We start from the raw sequence: 6,570 nt of genomic DNA on the forward strand, positions 1-6,570 counted from the left end.
TTCCCCTAACCATTGTGAGATAATTCTTTGGGCTTGGGTTCATACTTTGGTCATGGTTCCTATGATCCATGCATTGGCATAGAACTCTTGAACCATGAGAATTCCGACTTGTTGCATGGGGTTGGCTAAGACTTCCCAACCTCTTCTTTGAATTTCATGTCGGATCTCCGGATACTCATTTTCTTGAGTTTGAAAGGGACCTCAGGGATCACTTTCTCTTTGCCCACAACATCATAGAGTGGTCTTGATGGCTTTTGGAGATGAATCTCTCCTTCTCCCATGACTCGGAAGTGGAAGCTTTTGCTTTCCCTTTCCCTTTTCTTGAGGAAACTCCGGTCTTGGGTGCCATTGATGGTGAATGAAAAACAAAAAGCTTAGGCTTTTTACCACACCAAACTTAAAATTTGCTTGTCCCCAAGCAAGAAAAGAAAAGAAGAGTAGAAGAAGAAGAAAATATGGTAGAGAGGAGAAGAGAGGGTTCGGCTATGTGGGAGAATGGGGTTGTGTTGTGTGAAAATGGAAAAGAAAAGAAGGGTATTTATAGGGAGGGGGAGGGTATAGGTTCGGCCATTTGGGTGGGAAGGGGTGGGAAATTGAATTTGAAATTTTATGGAGGTAGGTGGGGTGTATGGGGAAGAGGAGGTTGATGTGAATGGTGAATGGGTAATTGGGAGGAGGAATTGAGGTGATTGATAAGAAGATGTTGGGAATTGTGACATGGGGAATCACATCACAAAACTAGGATTGGGAGTAAGGTGGGAATATGTTAGGGAGGATCCTGTGGGGTCCACAGATCCTGAGGTGAGGATCCTGTGGTCCACAGATCCTGAGGTGAAAAGAAATACCATTCCTTCTCCCTATAGGCATGTAACATGCCTTCATGTATCATTCTGGCGTTTAAACGCCATTGATGCACGTTCTGGGCGTTAAACGCCCATGTGATGCTTGTTTCTGGGCGTTGAACGCCAGTTTCAAGCTTGTTTCTGGCGTTCAGCGCAGATTGTCCTCTGTCTGCGCATTCTGGCGTTAAACGCCAGGATGTAGCTTGTTTTGGGCGTTCAGCGCCAGAAAGATGCTCTGTTCTGGCGTTGAACGCCAGCCAGATGCTCCTTCTGGGCGCTGAACGCCAGCCCGTGCGTCCTCCAGGTGAAAAATTTTTTCTTCTGTTTTTGACTCTGTTTTTAATTTTTTTGATTTTTTCGTGACTCCTCATGATCATGTACCTAATTCAACACAAAAATAACACCAAAATAAATTAGAAATAAAATTGGGTTGCCTCCCAACAAGCGCTTCTTTAATGTCAGTAGCTTGACAGTGGCTCTCATGGAGCCACAAGGTGATCAGGTCAACTTAAGTGTGGTATCCCAACACCAAACTTAGAGTTTGGATATGGGGTTTGGACACCAAACTTAGAGTTTGGTTGTGGCCTCACAACACCAAACTTAGAGTTTGACTGTGTGGGCTCTTCTGACTCTGAACTGAGAGAAGCTCTCATGCTTGCTCTCTTTTGTCACAGAGGGATAGCCATGTGCTTGAAACACAAGATATTCTCCATTCAATTGAAGGACTAATTCACCTCTGTTGACATCTATCACAGCTCCTGCTGTGGCTAGGAAGGGTCTTCCTAGGATGATGCATTCATCATCTTCCTTCCTAGTGTCTAGGATTATGAAATCAGTAGGGATGTAAAGGCCTTCAACCTTTACTAGCACGTCCTCTACTAACCCATAAGCTTGTCTCACTGACTTGTCTGCCAGTTGTAATGAGAACAAGGCAGGTTGTACCTCAATGATTCCAAGCTTCTCCATTACAGAGAGTGGCATAAGATTTATTCCTGATCCAAGATCACATAGAGCTCTTTCAAAGCTCATAGTGCCAATGGTGCAAGGTATTAAGAACTTGCCAGGATCTTGTTTCTTTTGAGGTAGAGTTCTCTGAATCCAGTATCCCGTTCACTAATGAGCAAGGGAGGTTCACTTTCCCAAGTCTCATTACCAAATAACTTGGCATTCAGCTTCATGATAGCTCCTAAATATTGAGCAACTTGCTCTTCAGTCACATCTTCATTCTCTTCAGAGGATGAATATTCTTCAAAGCTCATGAATGGCAGGAGGAGATTTAAAGGAATCTCTATGGTCTCTAGATGAGCCTCAGATTCCTCAGGATCCTTAATAAACTCCTTTTTGCTTGAAGGAGTCCCAGGAGGTCTTCCTCACTGGGATTTTCGTCCTCCTCCTCCTTGGTGCATTCGGCCACTTTGATTAAATCAATGGCCTTGCACTCTCCTTTTGGATTTTCTTCTGTATTACTTGGGAAAGTACTGGGAGGAGTGTCAATGACTTTCTTACTCAGCTGGCCCACTTGTGCCTCCAGATTTCTGATAGAGGATCTTGTTTCATTCATGAAACTAAAAGTGGCTTTTGACAGATCAGAGACTATATTGGCTAAATTAGAAGTGTTTTGTTCAGAACTCTCTGTCTGTTGCTGAGAAGATGATGGATATGGCTTACTATTGTTCAGCCTTGTGCGTCCACCATTGTTAAAACCTTGTTGAGGTTTTTGTTGATCCTTCCATGAGAAATTCGGATGATTTCTCCATGATGAGTTGTAGGTGTTTCCATAAGGTTCACCTAAGTAATTAACCTCTGCCATGGCAGGGTTCTCAGGATCATAAGCTTCTTCAGAAGCTGCCTCTCTAGTACTATTGGATGCATGTTGCAATCCATTCAGATTTTTGAGAGATCATGTTGACCTGTTGAGTCAACACTTTGTTCTGAGCCAATATGGCATTCAGAGCATCAATTTCAAGAACTCCTTTCTTCTGAGGTACCCCATTATTTACAGAATTCCTCTCAGAGGTGTACATAAACTGGTTATTTGCAACCATGTCAATGAGTTCTTGAGCCTCTTCAGGCATTTTCTTCAGGTGAATAGATCCACCTGCAGAATGGTCCAATGACATTTTCGAAAATTCAGAGAGACCATAATAGAATATATCTAATATGGTCCATTCTGAAAACATGTCAGATGGACATCTTTTGGTCAACTGCTTGTATCTTTCCCAAGCTTCATAGAGGGATTCACCATCTTTTTGTTTGAAGGTTTGAACATCCACTCTCAGCTTGCTCAGCTTTTGAGGAGGAAAGAATTTATCTAAGAATGCAGTGACAAGCTTATCCCATGAATCCAGGCTATCCTTGGGTTGTGAATCCAACCATACTCTAGCTCTGTCTCTTACAGCAAAAGGGAAAAGCAAGAGTCTGTAGACTTCAGGATTAACTCCATTTGTCTTTACAGTGTCACAGATCTGCAAGAACTCAGTTAGAAACTGGTAAGGATCTTCAGATGGAAGTCCATAAAACTTGCAGTTTTGTTGCATTAAAGCAACTAGTTAAGGCTTAAGCTCAAAGTTATTGGCTCCAATGGCAGGAATGGAGATGCTTCTTCCATCAAACTTGGACGTTGGCTTTGTGAAGTCCCCAAGCATTCTCCTTGCATTTATTATTTTCGGCCATCACCTCTGTTCTAATGTTTCTGAAAGGTTGTTTCTGGATTGTTGTAATTTAGCTTCTCTTAATTTCTCTTCAGAGTCCTTTCAGGTTCTGGATCAATTTCAACAAGAGTGCCTTATCCTTGTTCCTGCTCATATGAAAGAGAAGAAAACAAGAAAAGAAAAAGGAATCCTCTATGTCACAGTATAGAGATTCCTTTATGTTAGTAGAAAAAGAAAGAGGTAGAAGAATGAAGAAGGGGGTTCGGTTTTTAGAAAAAGAGAGGTGAAGAGAAGTGTTAGTAATTAATTAATTAAATAGAAGAGGAGAAGAGAAGGAAGAATTTCGAAAATAAATTTGAAAAAGAAGTTAGTAGTTTTCGAAAATCAAATATAAAATAAGATTAAAATTAAAATTTAAAACAATTAACTAATTAAAAAGAATTTTTGAAAAAGGAAGGAGATATTTTCGAAAATAGAAGAGGGAAAAGTAGTTAGGTGGTTTTGAAAAAGGTAAGAAACAAACAACAAGTTAGTTAATTAATTGAAAAAGATTTGAAATCAAATTGAAAAGATAAGAAGATAAGAGTTAGATAAGATATTTTGAAATCAAAATTTTGAAAAAGATAAGATAAAAGATAAAAAGATATAATTGAAAAAGATATTGAAAAAGATTAATTTTAAAAATTTCTTAACTAACAAGAAACTACAAGATAAGATTCTAGAATTTAAAGATTGAACCTTTCTTAACAAAAGTAACAAACTTCAAATTTTGAACCAATCACATTAATTATTAGTGAATTTTCGAAAATTACATGTAAAGATAAGAAAAAGATTTTGAAAATAATTTGAAAAAGATTTTTGAAATTTTTCGAAAAATAGAAAAAAAATGAAAAAGATATGATTTTTTTGAAAAAGATTTTGAAAAGATAAGATTTTTAAAATTTGAAATTTTGACTTGACTTGTAAGAAACAACTAATTTTGAAAATTTTTTTTTTGACCAAGTCAACCCAAAATTTCGAAAATTTGGAGGGAAATAAGGAAAAGATATTTTTTTTATTTTTGAATTTTTAAGGAAAAACACAAAAATGACCCAAAACATGAAAATTTTGGATCAAGACACAAGATGCATGCAAGAATGCTATGAATGTCAAGATGAACACCAAGAACACTTTGAAGATCATGATGAACATCAAGAACACAATTTTGAAAAATTTTGATGCAAAGAAAACATGCAAGACACCAAACTTAGAAATCTTTAATGTATGGAAAATATGAATGCAAAATTGCACATGAAAAACAACAAACAATACAAAACAAGAAAACATCAAGATCAAACAAGAGGACTTATCAAGAACAACTTGAAGATCATGAAGAACACTATGAATGCATGGGATTTTCGAAAAAAATGCAAGAAAAAATTTTTAAAGCATGCAATTGACACCAAACTTAAAAATTGACTCAAGACTCAAACAAGAAACACAAATTATTTTTGATTTTTATGATTTTCTACTTTTTTTGTATTTTTATTTATTTTTTTCGCAAATAATGGAGAAAAACGAAAATTAAAGAAAAAATTTTGAAAAAGATTTTTTGAAAAGAAAATTACCTAATCTGAGCAACAAGAGAACCGTCAGTTGTCCATACTCGAACAATCCCCGGCAACGGCGCCAAAAACTTGGTGGACGAAATTGTGATTCTTATTCTTAGCTCTGATTCATTGTAATTGGATTTATTCAATAATTGTCCTTATTTGAAGTCACAATCCCGTTCAACTAACCAGCAAGTGTACTGGGTCGTCCAAGTAATACCTTACGTGAGTAAGGTCGAATCCACAGAGATTGTTGGTATGAAGCAAGCTATGGTCACCTTGCAAATCTCAGTTAGGCAGATTAAATCTGTTTATGGTGAGTTCGAATATTAATATAAAATAAATAATAAAAGGGATAGAATACTTATGCAGGTTCATTGGTAGGAATTTCAGATAGTGGAATGGAGGTGCTGTAGAGCTCACGGACGCCTCTTTCCTATTCCTTCTACTCAATCCTTCTTACTCCTTTCCATGGCAAGCTTTGTATAGGGGTTCACTATCACTGTGGCTACTTTCATTCCTCTCGGGGAAATAACCTGTGCGGCTGTCACTCGCACAGCTAACCAGTCTGAAGGCATCACCCATGTTGATAGCTACATCCCATCCTCGCAGTGAAAGCTAATGCACGCACTCTGTCACAGTGCGGCCAATCACCGGTTGGTTCCCGCTCCTACTGGAATAGAATCCCTCTTTTGCTTTGTCACTAACGCCCAGCAGGTTAAAGTTTGAAGCACGTCACAGTCATTCATGAACGGAATCCTACTCGGAATACCACAGACAAGGTGAGACTTTCCGGATTCCCAGGATCCTACTCGGAACACCACAGACAAGGTTGGACTTTCCGGATCCAGATAAATGCCGCCATCTATCTAGCTTATACCACGAAGATTCTATTGGGGAATCTAAGAGATACACATTCAAGCTTGTGTTGCATGTAGAACGTAAGTGGTTGTCAATCACGCGCGTTCATGAGTGAGAACGTTAATGAGGGTTATTAACTCATCACATTCATCATGTTCTTGGGTACGAATGAATATCTTGGAATAAGAATAAGATAGAGGAATTGAATAAAAGACAATAGAACTTCATTAATCTTTGAGGTACAGCAGCTCCACACCTTAATCTATGGTGTGCAGAAACTCCACTGTTGAAATACATAAGCAAGAGGTCCAGGCATGGCCGAATGGCCAGCCCCCTAAACATGATCACGGATAGAAAATACAATCCAGGATGTCTAATACAATAGTAAAGGTCCTATATACTAGACTAGCTACTAGGGTTTACATGAGTAAGTAATTGATGCATAAATCCACTTCCGGGGCCCACTTGGTGTGTGTTTGGGCTGAGCTTGATCAATCCACGTGTAGAGGCATTCTTGGCGTCAAACTTCAGGTTATGACGTGTTTTGGGCGTTTAACTCCGGATCATGACGTTTTTCTGGCGTTTAACTCCAGACAGCACATGTACTTGGCGTTTAACGCCAAGTTA

At 38.6% G+C, this 6,570-nt stretch overlaps 1 non-coding gene across 1 annotated transcript; it reads left to right on the top strand.

Moving 5' to 3' along the window:
• Positions 1-3,020: 3,020 nt before the first annotated feature.
• LOC130952486 (small nucleolar RNA R71) lies at positions 3,021-3,124 on the top strand. The gene has a single exon (XR_009074666.1). It is a non-coding gene; the product is annotated as a small nucleolar RNA R71 (small nucleolar RNA).
• Positions 3,125-6,570: the final 3,446 nt, after the last annotated feature.

The sequence above is a fragment of the Arachis stenosperma genome, chromosome 9 (assembly GCF_014773155.1).
Source record: "Arachis stenosperma cultivar V10309 chromosome 9, arast.V10309.gnm1.PFL2, whole genome shotgun sequence".
Classification (NCBI taxonomy): Eukaryota; Viridiplantae; Streptophyta; class Magnoliopsida; order Fabales; family Fabaceae; genus Arachis; species Arachis stenosperma.